The following is a 16,222-nucleotide window of genomic DNA, read 5'->3' on the forward strand; positions in this document are numbered from 1 at the left end:
TTGATCTTGATCAAAATGTATTTCCTGACATTTATCAGACACAAATAGCCTTGGATTATATTTATTGCATAGAATGTTTAAAAAGTTTTTTTGTTTATGGGAGGTGGGCATCACTGGCAAGGCCAGCATTTGTTGCCCATCCCTAATTGCTCTTGAGAAGGTGGTGGTGAGTCACCTTCTTGAACTGCTGCAGTCCTTGTGATGAAGGGAGGGAGTTCCAGGATTTTGACCCAACGATATTGAAGGAACGGCGATATATTTCCAAGTCAGGATGGTGTGTGACTTGGAATGAAACTTGGAGGTGGTGGTGTTCCCATGCGCCTGCAGCCCTTATCCTTCTAGGTGGTAGAGGTCATAGGTTGGAGGGTGCTCTGATAAAGTATGTGCTTCATTAAATGCAATCTCTGCACAACAGAGTTCAATCTTATTTATCAACAGGGTGTAAAATGTCACAACAGTTTACTTTTCAATGCCAACAATCCCCCACTACCCACCTGTAGGCTGGGATACAAACCCACAAACACCAGGCAAGGATAGCCAGAGTTAGGATATGTTTGTGAGAAGAGTTAAGTGAAATTTGCAATCAAAATTCAAATTGGATAGCCCAATTTCACGCTCAAAATCAGTTTAAATATCACTCCTGGCTTTACCCTCAGATGATGAATACTATAAGAACATAAGAAATAGGAGCAGGTGTAGGCCATTTGGCCCTTCGAGCCTGCTCCGCCATTCAATAAGATCATGGCTGATCTGATCATGGACACAGCTCCACTTCTCTGCCTGCTCCCCATAACCCTTTACTGCCTTATCGCTCAAAAGTCTGTCTATCTGTGCCTTAAATATATTCAAAGACCCAGCCGCCATAGCTCTCTGGGGCAGAGAATTCCATAGATTTACAACCCTCGGAGAAGAAATTCCTCCTCATCTCAGTTTTAAATGGGCAGCCCCTTATTCTGAGACTATGTCCCCTAGTTATAGTTTCCCTATGTGGAAATATCCTCTCTGCATCCACCTTGTTGAGCCCCCTCATTATCTTATATGTTTCGATAAGATCACCTCTCATTCTTCTGAACTCCAATTATTTTAGGCCCAACCTACTCAACCTATCTTCATGTCAACCCCCTCATCTTCAGAATCAACCTAGTGAACCTTCTCTGAACAGCCTCCAATGCAAGTAATCCTTCCTTAAATACGGAAACCAAAACTGTACACAGTATTCTAGGTGTGGCCTCACCAATACTCTGTACAGTTGTAGCAGGACTTCTCTGCTTTTATACTCTATCCCCCTTGCAATAAAGGCCAACATTCCATTTGCCTTCCTGATTACTTGCTGTATCTGCATACTAACTTTTTGTGTTTCATGCACAAGAACCCCCAAGTCCCTCTGTACTGCAGCACTTTGCAATTTTTCTCCATTTAAATTATAATTTGCTTTTCTATTTTTTTTCTATGCCTGGGTCTCTCTTGAAAGGAACATGGGAGCAAGGAGTAGGCCAACGTTTAAAATTCTGACGGGTTTAGACAGGTTAAATGCAGGAAGAATGTTCCCAATGTTGGGGAAGTCCAGTACCAGGAGTCACAGTCTAAGGATAAGCGGTAAGCCATTTAGGACCGAGATGAGGAGAAACTTCTTCACCCAGAGAGTGGTGAACCTGTGGAATTCTCTACCACAGAAAGTTGTTGAGGCCAATTCACTAAATATATTCAAAAAAGAGTTAGATGTAGTCCTTACTACTAGGGGGATCAAGGGGTATGGCGAGAAAGCAGGAATGGGATACTGAAGTTGCATGTTCAGCCATGAACTCATTGAATGGCGGTGCAGGCTCGAAGGGCCGAACGGCCTATTCCTGCACCTATTTTCTATGTTTCTATGTAACAACAACTTGTATTTATATAGCACCTTTAACATAGTAAAACATCCCAAGGTACTTCACAGGCATTATCAAAGAAGATTTGACACTGAGCCACATAAGGAGATATTAGGGCAGAAGAGGTAGGTTTTAAGGAGCGTCTTAAAGGAGGAAGGACAGGTAGAGAGGCAGAGAGATTTAGGGAGGAAATTCATAGAATCATTAAATAGTACAGCACAGAAGGAGGCTATATGGCCCATCAAGTCTGTGCCAGGTCCTTTGAAGAGCAATCCAGTTAGTCCCACTCCCCATATCCCTGCAATTTTTTCTCCTTCAATTATCTATCCAATTCCCTTTTGAAGGCTACTATTGAATCTGTACCCATCACCCTATCAGGCAGTGCATTCCAAATCCTTACCACTTGTTGCATAAAAAAGTTTTTCCTCATGTTGCCTCTGTTTTTTTTTTCAATCACCTTCAATGTGTGCCCTCTGATCAGCGACCCTTTATTCATTGGAAACAATTTCGCGCTAAACTCTTCATAACACCTCTATCAAATTTCCTCTTTGCCTTCTCTGCTCTAACGAGAACAACCCCAACTTCTCTAATCTATCCATCATCCCTGGAACTATTCTAGTAAATCTTTTATGTACACTCTCCAAAGCCTTCCTACCGTGTGATGCCTAGAATTTGACACAAGACGCCAGCTGGAACCGAACTATTGTTTTAATAATTAATAAAATCCTCACAAGCATCTGAGTGCATGTGTGCCTGTCCTCACTGGGGCAGTACAATAGAGACATAATAACATAAGAATTGGGAGCAGGAGCAGGCCATGCAGCGCCTCAAGTCTGCTTTGCCATTCAATAAGATCATGGATGATCTTCGCCCACAACTCCACTTTCCCGCCCAATCCCCACATCCCTTGATTCCCCAAGAGACACAAGTCAACCTTCCCCTTGAAAAATAACTTGTTGCCTGATCTCTTTATTCTACTTGCAGGACAGCAGGTCAGAATTGTAGGAGCGCAGATATGTTGTAGGGCTGGAGGAGGTTATAGAGATGGCGGTGGGGGCAGCGGAGGCCTGGAGGGGGGGAGGCAGGGGAGGCCATGGAGGGATTTGTAAACAAAGATAAAAATTTTTAAATCGAGTCAACTGGGAGCTAATGTAGGTCAGCGAGCCCAGAGGTGATGGGTGAATGGGACTTGGTGCAAGTTAGGACACGGGCAGCAGAGTTTTGGATAACCTCAAGTTTAGAGAGATTGGATGATGGGAGGCCAGCCAGGAATGCGTCGGAGAAGTCAAGTCTAGATGTAACAAAGACATGTATGAAGGTATCAGCAACAGATGAGCTGAGGCAGGGACGATGTTACGGTGTTGGAAATAGGGGTCTTAGTGATGGCGCAGATATATGGTCGGAAGCTCATCTCAGGGTCAAAAACGACACTAACGTTGCGAACAATCCGGTTCAGCCTCAGACAGTTGCCAGGGAAAGGGATGGAGTCGAAGGCTAGGGAATGGGGTTTGTTAAGGGGACTGCAGACAATGGCTTCAGTCTTCCCAATATTTAGTTGGAAGAAACGTCTGCTCATCTAGTACTGGATGTCGGACAAGCAGTCATCGGAACAAGGAGTAGGCCATTCGGCCCATCGTGCCTGTTCCACCATTCAACCAGATCATGGTTGATCTGTTTCTCAACTCCACTAACTACTCACTGTTTGTTTAAGTGAGTTGGTTTCTGGTGGACAATTCCCTGAGCCAAATGCCATGCTGTATGAGACCCTAGATATAAGCAGCAAATGCCGATCCAATTCATCCAGCGGTATGAAATTGTTGTCTGAATTCTTGCAACAAACATTATAACACTAGAAATTGTGGAGGAGAAGAAGGAGAAAAAGGTCATAGCCCAAAAGATTCAAGGCCATAAGATTTGCTTTTAGGATTTTCTACAGTATGAGTACAACAGAAAGACAGGCCCGAGGAAGGAGGAGGAACTGGAACCCTTTTCAGAACATCAGCCAACACCCAAGCGGTACAGGCACAATATAGGAACCTTAGAGAGTTTTCTCTCTCGAGACCTACAACAATACTTTCTACAACAGAGTTACAAAATGCAGAATTTTGTGGAAATATTTGACTAATGCTCCCTTTTTCTCTCCATTGTTATGTAAGAACTTATGTTTATTTTCCTTAACATTAATGCTTTACAGGATGTGATCTGTGCCGTTCTGTGTTCTATGAAAACTATGGCTGGAGTAAGACTTGAATACATAATCTTTCAACTCAGAGGCAGGAATACTAGCATTGAGCCATGACTCACTCCGTAAAGATTATAGGGGGAATTTTAAACTCCCAGAATGGGCAGGACAATGTCGGGAGTGGGGGTTAAATGGTTAAAAATGGGTAGCCCAACCCACCACGAATGCGCCGACTTCCAGTTTAACCGCAGCGGGTTTGAGGTCAGCCGAGTAACCCACTCTGGAGAGGCGGGTTATAATATTTAAATGAGGCTGCATGCCTCAGATTTTGGCAGAGATTTGGAATTAATGCCTCCAGCATGGGTTCCTCAGGGCTCCTTTGTACTTTGCATCATCAGCATTCCTTGATTCATGCTTTCAGGTCACATGAGATGTGCCACATTGGCACTTGTGAAAGAATATCCACAACACAATATCCAAAAATAACAAAATAATGTTTATAAACTAAATGAACAATAATAAGGTATGACAAACACTAAAGAAAAAAATTGGGTGTTGCAATAGATTGGAATATTTTTCTTCTACCTCCAAGTCTTTGGTCTGAATTTAGCACAGACCAGTGGATGAATCTCCAGTAAGATTACTTTATAACTTAAGTTTGTGTTAATCTCAAACCCCGTTTCAATCGAGCACTCAACAAGTGGCCCGAACCATCCAAAATTCAGTTCTAACTTGGCAGTTTCACTCAGATAGGATCAGTCATTGTTTAAACACAGTTCCTTAATGTCACATTGGAAGTAGAACCGCTTTTGGTGATACTCACCTTGATCAGTGAAAGCTAAAAGAAAAAGAAAAACTTAAATGATATAAAGTAGATTTTTTTAAATAAATTGTTTGTGCATGTAAATTTCAGGAGCTGTTTTGTAAATATTCAACGTTTTATTTGAGATGAAAATTGTGAATTTGGTTTTTTGTTTATATAGACAGATTAGACCCAATTAGCAAAAACAACAACAACTTATATTTGTATAGCGCCTTTAATGTATTGAAATGTCCCAGCACTTCACAGGAGTATTATGAGATAAAAAATTTGACAGTGAGCCACTTAAATAGAAATTATCGCAAGTGACTAAAAGGTTGGTCAAAGAGGTATGTTTTAAGGAGCGTCTTGAAGGAGGAAAGAGAGGCAGAGAGGCGGCGAGATTTAGACAGGGAGTTCCAGAGCTTGGGGCCTAGGCAACAGAACTCACGACCATCAATGGTTGAGCGATTATAATCAGGGATGCTCAAGAGGGCAGAATTAGCAGACCGCAGACATCTCAGTAGGGGGGGGAGTGGGTTGTGGGGCTGGAGGAGATTACAGAGATAGGGAGGGGCGAGGCCATGGAGGGATTTGAAAATTAGGATGAGAATGTTGAAATCGAGGCATTGCTTAACCGGAATCCAATGTAGGTCACAGGGGTGATAGGTGAGTGGGACTTGTTGCGAGTTAGGGTACGAGCAGCTAAGTTTTGGATCACCTGTAGTATACATAGGGTAGAATGTGGGAGGCCAGCCAGGAGTGCGTTGGAATAGTCAAGTCTAAAGGTAACAAAGGCATGAATGAGGGCTTCAGCAGCGGATGAGCTGAGGCAAGGGCGGAGACAGATAATGTTACGGAGGTGAAAATAGGCAGTCTTAGTTATGCTGCGGATATGTGAAAAGCTCATTTCAGAGTCAAATATGACACCAAGGTTGCGAACAGTCTGGTTCACCCTCAGACAGAAGTTGGAGAGAGTGATGGAGTCAGTGGCTAGGAAACGGAGTTTGTGGTGGAGCCCGAAAACAATGGCTACGGTCTTCCCAATATTCAACTGGAGAACATTTCTGCTCATCCAGAACTGGATGTCGGACAAGCAGTCTGACAATTTAGAGACCATGTAGGGGTCGAGAGAAGTAGTAGTGAGATAGAGCTGGGTGCCATCAGCATACATGTAGAAATCGATGCTGTGTTTTCAGATGCAGGTGTAGGTGATTCTCTGGCTACGATTAGATAGATAAGAATGGAACCAGGCGAGTGCAGTCCCATCCAGCTGGACGATGGTGGAGAGGCGTTGGAGTGGTCAACTGTGTCAAAGGTTACAGACAAATCAAGAAGGACGAGGATGTAATTTATGACTTTGATGAGAGCAGTTTCGGTACTGTGGCATGGGCGGAAACCAAATGGGAGGGATTCAAACATGGTATTGCAGGAAAGATGGGCAGGGATTTGGGAGGCGACAACACGTTCAAGGACTTTGGAGAGGAAAGGGAGGTTGGGGATGGGACGATAGTTTGAAAGGAAGATGGGGTCGAGGGTTGGTTTTTGAGGAGAGGGTGATGACGGCAGATTTGAGGGAGAGGGGGACAGTACCTGAGAAGAGAGAACCATTAACAATGTCAGCTAACATGGGAGCCAGAAAAGGAAGTTGGGTGCTCAGCAGTTTGGTGGGAATAGGGTCAAGGGAGCAGGAAGTGGGTCTCATGGACAGGATGAGGGGAGATCGGAGAGAAACTGGAGAAAGATGTGAGGTCAGGGCTAGGGTAGTGGGCATCCTTAGATGAAGTTTGGCCCGGTGGGCTAGAGGAAGGAAGGGAAGAGGCAGAGGCGGCCGAACGGATGGTCTCAATCTTAGAGACAAAGAAGTCCATGAGCACCTCACACTTATTGTCAGAGGTGAGGATGGAGACTGGGGAGAGGAGTTTAAAAAGATTAGAAGGGGGGAATAGAGGCCAGGGTTTATAATGCAATATAAGCATTTTTTTTTAAGTGATTATACCAAGAATATGGTACATTGACTTACAAGGTGAAACGTTTAAATCAGTAACAATGCTACAGAATGTACAAAATAGCAAATTTCCAGATAACGAAAATAGGGTACAATGTTGCCGTACTGTTCTGAAATTTACTGAGAAATTCATGATTGAGTAAGTCAAGGTGCAGATGTAATACTTTCTTATAACTTGTCATGTTTGTAACCTTCACATAACTGTAACCAATATGTAACAACACTGTACACTGTATACAACTGTGAAATACACACCTTGACCACAGGGGGTGAACTTGTAGGAGACACTCCTTACCTGGTCAGCCAGATACTTAAAGGGAGGTTCCACACAGGCTCAGCACTCCTTGGTCTGGGGAATAAAGGTGCAGGTCATGAGTGACCTTGTGTGCAGTATATGCCTCATGTGACTATGTTCTAGAGTTGAGAACTCTACATCTGGCGACGTGAAACGGGAATCACTGAACCACCGGTAGCACAGAGGAACGTTACTGTGTGGGTGAGGACTGGGACGATTTTGTGGAGGGACTCCAGCAGACCTTTGTCACAAAGGACTGGCTGGGAGTGGAAGCAGCTGACAAGCGGAGGGCGCATCTACTGACAAGCTGCGGGACAAAAACATACGCACTGATGAAAGACCTGCTTGCACCTCTCAAGCCGGCCGACAAGCCCTTCGAAGAGCTCAGCCAGCTGATCAGCGAACATCTGAAACCGGCGAGCAGCGTACACATGGCCCAGCACCGGTTCTACACACACCGGCGTCGGAAAGGACAAAACATCTCGGACTTCGTTGCCGACCTGAGGCACTTGGCCAGCTTCTGTAAGTTCACAGATGCCTGCAGGGGGAAGATTTTAAGAGATTTTTCCATTGAGGGCATTAGTCATGCCGGTATTTTCAGGAAGCTTATTGAGGACAAGGACTTAACTTTGGAAAGGGCAGCTTTGATAGCTCAGACCTTCTTGGCGGGGGAAGAGGAGACCAAGATAATTTACGCAAGCAGCCCCGGTTTTAACGTTGCGATGAACCAGGGAGTTAATGTTGTAAAAGTGATACAGAATCCCGCAGGCAGGCAAGGGCAATTCGACACTGCCCAGGCAGGCAGGCAAGGGCAATTCGACACCGCCCAGGCAGCAACAGGCTCTAGGGTGGGACAGCAACAAAGACAATGGCAGGAGGATTGGCAGTTCATGCCATCAAGAGGAACAATGCATCCCGTAATGGGACAATTGACACCCACCAACAGAGTGCTTAGAAACAACCAAGGGGACTATCAGAGAGGAATGCCTGGTAACAGCCCCTTTGTGAACAACAATCTCAGCCAATGCTGGAGATGCGGGAGTAGACATACTGCTAAAAGCTGCAAGTTCCAGCAGTTCACCTGCAGGAATTGTAATGCCAGAGGACATTTGGCTAGAATGTGCAAAAAGGCTGCAGCGAGGCTAATCTATGAAATAGAGGAATCAGACGAGGGGTCTGAAATGCAGGATGATGCCTGGGACCAAGCCATGGATGCTGAGGTTCAGAGGGTTCATGTGGCTGACGTCCACAGCTCATACACTAAAACGCCACCCATGATGATGAAAGTTTTATTGAATGGCATCCCGGTGCGCATGGAGCTGGATACGGGAGCCAGCCAGTCCCTTATGAGTGTCCAACAATTTGAGAGACTATGGCCACACAGAGCTAGCAGGCCCAAACTGGAACACATTGACACGCAGCTACGCACGTACACCAAAGAAATCATCCCAGTCTGGGCAGTGCAAACCTGATGGTAACACACAATGGATCACAGAACTGCCTGCCACTCTAGATTGTTCCGGGAAATGGCCCCGCGCTTTTGGGAAGGAGCTGGCTAGCCGAGATGAACTGGAAATGGGGAGATGTGCACACCATTTTATCTGTGGAGCGAAGTTCATGCTCGCAGGTCCTACAAAAATTCAGGTCACTGTTTCAACCCGGTGTCGGAACGTTCAAGGGCACCAAAGTAGTGATACACATCACCCCGGATGCCAGACCAATGCAACACAAAGCCAGAACGGTGCCGTATGTGATGCATGAGAAAATTGAGAGTGAATTGTAAGGCTGCTCAGAGAGGGCATAATTTCGCCCATCGAATTCAGTGACTGGGCAAGTCCCATCGTTCCTGTCCTTAAAGCGGATGGCTCGGTCAGGATCTGCAGCGACTACAAAGCCACCATCAACCGAGTGTCGCTGCAGGATCAATACCTGCTCCCGAGAGCGGAGGACCTTTTCGCCACGTTGGCAGGTGGCAAGCTGTTCACTAAGTTGGACCTCACTTCGACCTACATGACTCAGGAACTGGCTGAAGAATCCAAACTTCTGACCACCATCACGACGCACAAGGGACTATTCATCTACAACAGGTGTCTGTTTGGCATCCGTTCAGCGGCCGCAATCTTCCAGAGGAACATGGAAAGCTTGCTCAAATCCATCCCCGGAACAATCGTATTCCAAGATGACATCCTAATAATGGGTCGAGACACTGAGGAACACCTCCACAACCTAGAGGAGGTGCTACGCCAACTGGACCGGGTAGGCATGCGGCTGAAAAAGGCCAAGTGTGTGTTTTTGGCCCCAGAGGTCGAGTTTTTGGGCAGGAGAGTTGCCACAGACGGGATCCAGCTTACCGAATCCAAAACGGAGGCGATCCGTCATGCGCCTCGGAGTTGTAATCGTTCCTGGGACTTTTGAACTATTTCGGGAACTTCCTGCCTAACTTAAGCACATTGTTGGAGCCGTTACATGTGCTCCTGCGTAAGGGTTGTGACTGGTTCTGGGGGGACTGTCAAGAACGGGCTTTCAACAGGGCGCAGAACCTGCTTTGTTCCAACAAACTGTTGACTTTGTATGACCCCTGTAAAAAACTAGTTTTAACATGCGATGCATCATCATACGGGGTTGGGTGTGTGTTGCAGCAGGGAAATGACGATGGCCGACTACAACCGGTGGCTTATGCCTCTAGGTCGCTCTCCCAGGCAAAGCGTGGGTACGGCATGGTCGAAAAGGAAGCACTCGCTTGTGTTTACGGCGTGAAAAAAATGCACCAGTATCTTTTCGGCAGACCGTTCGAATTAGAAACGGATCACAAGCCCTTAACATCCCTGTTGTCCGACAGCAAGACTGTCAATGCCAATGCGTCAGTACGCATACAGCGATGGGCTCTCACACTGGCTGTGTATGACTACACCATACGGCACCGGCCAGGCACTGTAAATTGCGCTGACGTGCTTAACTGGCTTCCGCTGGCCACCACGCTGGCAGTGGAGCAAAGCGCCGAGATGGTCATGGCCGTTAAGTTTTTTGACATCGCAGACTCCCCCATCACAGCTCGCCAGATCAAACTCTGGACCAACAGGAACCCCCTCCTATCCATGATAAAGAAATGTGTCCTGACTGGGGATTGGGTGCCCGCACATGGGGCGTGCCCCGAGGAGGTCAGACCGTTTCAGAGACGGATGGATGAGCTCTCCATCCAAGCCGACTGCCTACTATGGGGCAGCCAGGTGGTCATGCCCCAGAAAGGAATGGAAGCATTCATCAGGGAACTCCACAGCGAGCATCCTGGCATTGTGCTAATGAAGGCCATTGCCCGGACACATGTATGGTGGCCGGGGATTGACTCAGACCTGGAACACTGGGTTCGCAGGTGCACGATGTGTGCCCAGCTGGGCAATGCCCCGGGGAGGCCCCACTCAGCCCGTGGCCCTGGCCCACCAGGCCATGGTCACACATCCACTTGGACCATGAGGGGCTGTTCATGGGAAAAATGTTCTTGATTGTAGTTGATGCATACTCGAAATGGATCGAGTGCATCATATTAAACTCGTGCACGACATCCATCACCGTGGAGAGTCTGCGCACGGTTTTCGCGACCCACCGCTTGCCGGACATTCTGGTCAGTGACAATGGCCTGTGTTTCACCAGCCATGAATTCCAGGAGTTTATGTCGGGTAATGGCATTAAACACGTCCGGACGGCATCGTTCAAGCCGGCTTCCAATGGCCCGGCAGAACGTGCAGTCCAAGTCATAAAACAAGGCATGATCCATATCCAGGGACCCTCTCTTCAGTACCGCCTATCGCGCCTCCTGCTGGCCTATAGGTCCCGCCCACATTCGCTCACGGGAGTCCCGCCAGCGGAAATCATCATGAAATGCACGCTCAAAACGCGGCTGTCCCTCATTCACCCTAGCCTGGCAGACATTGTTGAGGGCAAGTGGCAGTTCCAAACCGAGTGCCATGATCAAAACTCAAGGGGGAGGTGGATAGAAATGGATGACCTGGTATTTGTGCTTAACCATGCACTAGGACCCAAGTGGCTTGAGGGCACCATAATTGGTAAAGAGGGAAATAGGGTCATAGTGGTCAGACTAAACAATGGGCAGATATGCTGCAAACATCTGGACCAGGTAAAGAAAAGGTTCAGCATGGACACTGAGGAACCTGAAATAGACCATGGGATGTCAACCACACCACTGCCAGTGAACGAGCAACAAGGACAGTCAACAGCATGCACAGTCCCTGCGGCCAGCCCGGACAGGCCGGAAACAACTCAGGCGACAGAGACACATGCCACGGCTCAACCACCAGAGCCACAACTGCGGCGCTCCACGAGAGAGCGTCGACCACCTGAAAGACTCAATCCTTGACCCAAAGATATTGGAGGGGAGGTGATGTCATGTTTGTAACCTTCACATAACTGTAATCAATATGTAACAACACTGTACACTGTATACAACTGTGAAATACATACCTTGACCACAGGGGATGAACTTGTGGGAGACACTCCTTACCTGGTCAGCCAGGTACTTAAAGGGAGATTCCATGCAGGCTCAGCAATCCTTGGTCCGGGGAATAAAGGTACAGGTCATGAGTGACCTTGTCTGCAGTATATGCCTCGTGTGAATATGTTCTAGAGTTGAGAACTCTACATAACTTAAGATTACCAGATTTACAGATGGTTAAATCTTCAGCAACAACGAAGATATAGCTATAATTGCCTGTTTCAATGGTGTTCCATAAGCACACATTTAAAAAAATGTAAACAATCATTCTGATCCTTATTTATTTAATCTACCCTCCACAACTGACGGTGCTAGCTACTCGCACCACTAACTGTATCCCGTTCCCAGGTTGCTGCTCAGGCTGTGTGCAACTTTGTTGTTCTGTTCAACCCGGAGATGAACTTCAAAACTCGTACCTATCGACCACCAAAGGTACTTACTTTCATCTTCGCAATAATACAACCCTGTTGTGTCCTTACACTCTACTGCAAATCAACATGAGGCACATACTGGAGACAAGGTCACTCTGTGACCTGTACCTTTATTCACAGGACCAAGAAGTGATGACCCTGCGTGGGACCTCCCTTTATATACCTGGATGACCAGGTGAGGAGTGTCTCCCCCAAGTTCACCCCTGTGGTCAAAGTGTGCATTTCTCGGGTGTATACAGTGTACAGTGTTGTTACATAAAGGTTACAGTTATGTGAAGGTTACAAACATGACATCATCTCCCCTCAACGTCTTTGGGTCAAAGATTGAATCTTTCAGGCGGTCGACGCTTTCTCGAGGAGCGCCGCAGTTGGGGCTCTGGTTTTTGAGCCATGGCATACGTCTTTGTCACCTGTGGTGATTCCGGCTCTTCCGGGCTGACCGCTGGGACTGTGCATGCTGCTGACGGTTCTTGTTGCTCGTTCACTGGCGGTGGTGTGGGCAACATCTCATGATTTTCCTCAGGTTCCTCAGTGTCCATGCTGAACCTTTTTTTTACTTGGTCCAGATGCTTGCGGCATATCTGCCCATTGTTGAGTCTGACCACTATGACCCTATTCCCCTCTTTGCCAATTACAGTACCCTCGAGCCACTTGGGCCCCACAGTGTGATTAAGAACAAATACAGGGTCATCGATTTCTATCCATCTTTCCTTTGAGTTACGGTTGTGGCACTCATTTTGGGACTAGCGCTTGCCCTCAACAATGGCTGACAAGACTGGATGAATGAGGGACAGCAGAGTTTTAAGTGTGCGTTTCATAAGTAGTTCCGCTGGCAGGTCCTCCTTGAGCGAGTGCGGTCGGGACCTGTAGGCCAGCAGGAGGCGCGATAGATGGTATTGAAGGGAGGGTCCTTGAATCTGGAGCATGCCTTGTTTTATGATTTGGACCGCACGTTCCACCTGGCCATTGGAAGCCGGCTTGAACGGTGCTGTCATGACATGTTTGATGTCATTACCCGACATGAACTCCCAGAATTCATAGCTAGTGAAACACGGGCTGTTGTCGCTAACTAGGATGTCCGGCAAACCATGGGTCACAAAGACCGCACGCAGACGCTCCACTGTGATGGATGTCGTGCACGAATTCAATATGATGCACTCGATCCATTTTGAGTACGCATCAACAACAATGAGGAACATTTTTCCTATGAACGGGCCCGCGTACACAGTGTTCCAGATCTGCATCAATTACCGGCCACCATACATGTGACCGGGCAATGGCCTTCATAAGCACGATTCCTGGGTGCTTGCTGTGGAGTTCCCTGATGAATGCTTCCCTACCCCTCTGGGAATGATAACCCGGCTGCCCCATAGTAGGCAGTCGGCTTGGATGGAGAGCTCATCCATCCGTCTGTGAAACGGTCTGACCTCTTCAGGGCATGCTCCCTGTGCGGGCGCCCAATCCCCAGTCAGGACATAGAAACATAGAAACATAGAAAATAGGTGCAGGAGTAGGCCATTCGGCCCTTCGAGCCTGCACCGCCATTCAATGAGTTCATGGCTGAACATGCAACTTCAGTACCCCATTCCTGCTTTCTCGCCATACCCCTTGATCCCCCTAGTAGTTAGGACTATAACTCCTTTTTGAATTTATTTAGTGAATTGGCCTCAACAACTTTCTGTGGTAGAGAATTCCACAGGTTCACCACTCTCTGGGTGAAGAAGTTTCTCCTCATCTCGGTCCTAAATGGCTTACCCTTTATCCTTGGACTGTGACCCCTGGTTCTGAACTTCCCCAACATTAATAAGAACATAAGAACATAAAAATTAGGAACAGGAGTAGGCCACCAAGCCCCTTGAGCCTGCTCCGCCATTCAACAAGATCATGGCTGATCTGGCCGTGGACTCAGCTCCACTTACCCGCCCACTTCCCATAACCCTTAATTCCCTGATTGGCTAAAAATCTATCTGTGATTTGAATATATTCAATGAGCTAGCCTCAACTGCTTCCTTGGGCAGAGAATTCCACAGATTCACAACCCTCTGGGAGAAGAAATTCCTTCTCAACTCAGTTTTAAATTGGCTCCCCCGTATTTTGAGGCTGTGCCCCCTAGCTCTAGTCTCCCCGACCAGTGGAAACAACCCCTCTGCCTCTATCCTGTCTATCCCCTTCATTATTTTAAATGTTTCTATAAGATCACCCCTCATCCTTCTGAACTCCAACGAGTAAAGACCCAGTCTACTCAATCTATCATCGTAAGATAACCCCCTCATCTCCGGAATCAACCTAGTGAATCATCTCTGTACCCCTTCCAAAGCTGGTATATCCTTCCTTAAGTAAGGTGACCAAAACTGCACGCAGTACTCCAGGTGCGGCCTCACCAATACCCTGTACAGTTGCAGCAGGACCTCCTTGCTTTTGTACTCCATCCCTCTCGCAATGAAGGCCAACATTCCATTCGCCTTCCTGATTACCTGCTGCACCTGCAAACTAACTTTTTGGGATTCATGCACAAGGAATGGCGGAGGAGCGGGCTGGATGGCGCCAGACACGCTGGCGCGGCGCCTTAATTCTGCCAACGTCCGCCACGCGGCCGATGCCATCGAGTCGCTAAAAACAGCTCTGGGCCCTGACTCCGTTAGGTGCATCGAGGAGGCTCAAGCACGTGGGGAGACCCCGTCCGAACTGACCCCCGTCCGGACGGAATTCCTCATCGGCGCCAAACCCCGGAACCTCCCTCGGGGGCCGGCGCCTCACAACTTGAGCCGCCTCGGGGAAATCCCCTCCGTGCCTTTCAGTTCCGCGCGGAGGGGTTTCCTGTACGGGCTGCTCCTGCACACCCTCAACTTTGCCATCCTCGCCGGCCGTCCGGACACGCCATGGCGTACCATCTTGCCGTCCGGAGGAGGCGGGGGTCCCCGATGGAGGGCCCTCTACGCAGGGGTCCTCCCACTATTCATCGGGGACTTGGCCTGGAGGGTGGTGCACGGAGCAGTGCCGTGCAACAAATTTTTAAGCCGGTTCACGGACTCCCAGGCCGCCTGCAATTTCTGCGGTCTGGAAGAGTCCGTGTTCCATGTTTTTATGGAATGCACAAGGTTGCAGCCCCTGTTTTATTATTTGAAGGGGCTGCTCCTGAAATTCTGGCTGCACTTCAGTCCCACTCTCCTGATCTTTGGGCACCCTGTGCGGAGGGGAGCGGGTAGGTCCGAAGGCCTCCTCGTAGGACTGCTCCTGGGCACGGCCAAGGGTGCCATCAGCCGGTCCAGGCAGCGGGCGGTCGAGGGGGTCGTTCAACCTGACTGCCTGCCTCTCTTCCGCTCTTACATCTGGTCCAGGGTGTCCTTGGAGATGGAGCACGCGGTGTCCACCGGTACGCTCGCGGCCTTCCGCGAGAGCTGGGCACCGGAGGGACTGGAGTGCATCATCACGCCCGGCAACCAAATTTTAATTTGATTTTACGTTTTAAAGTTTAATTTGTTTTAATTGCCGGTGCTTTTAGTGTCCCCCTCTCCTTTTATAGGGGGCACTGGAATAAGGAAAAATTTGATTTTAGTGCCCAAAAAAAAAAAAACCACAAAAAAAAAACCCCAAAAAAACAAAAAAAAAAACAAAAAAAGGGCCTTGTAAATGTCTTGTGTGTGTCATCCAGGTCGGGTGGCACGGATACATGTTTTATGTTTTGCAGGTAGACTCTAAAAGAGTTTCATGCACAAGGACCCCCAGGTCCCTCTGCACCACAACATGTTGTAATTTCTCCCCATTCAAATAATATTCCCTTGTACTATTTTTTTCCCCAAGGTGGATGACCTCACACTTTCCGACATTGTATTCCATCTGCCAAACCTTAGCCCATTCGCTTAACCTATCCAAATCTCCTTGCAGCCTCTCTGAGTCCTCTACACAACCCACTTTCCCACTAATCTTAGTGTCATCTGCAAATTTTGTTGCACTGCACTCTGTCCCCTCTTCTAGGTCATCTATGTATATTGTAAACAGTTGTGGTCCCAGCACCGATCCCTGTGGCACACCACTAACCACCGATTTCCAACCCGAAAAGGACCCATTTATCCCGACTCTCTGTTTTCTGTTCGCCAGCCAATTCTCTATCCATGCTAATACATTTTCTCTG

Source organism: Pristiophorus japonicus, chromosome 6, assembly GCF_044704955.1.
Source record: "Pristiophorus japonicus isolate sPriJap1 chromosome 6, sPriJap1.hap1, whole genome shotgun sequence".
Lineage (NCBI taxonomy): Eukaryota > Metazoa > Chordata > Chondrichthyes > Pristiophoridae > Pristiophorus > Pristiophorus japonicus.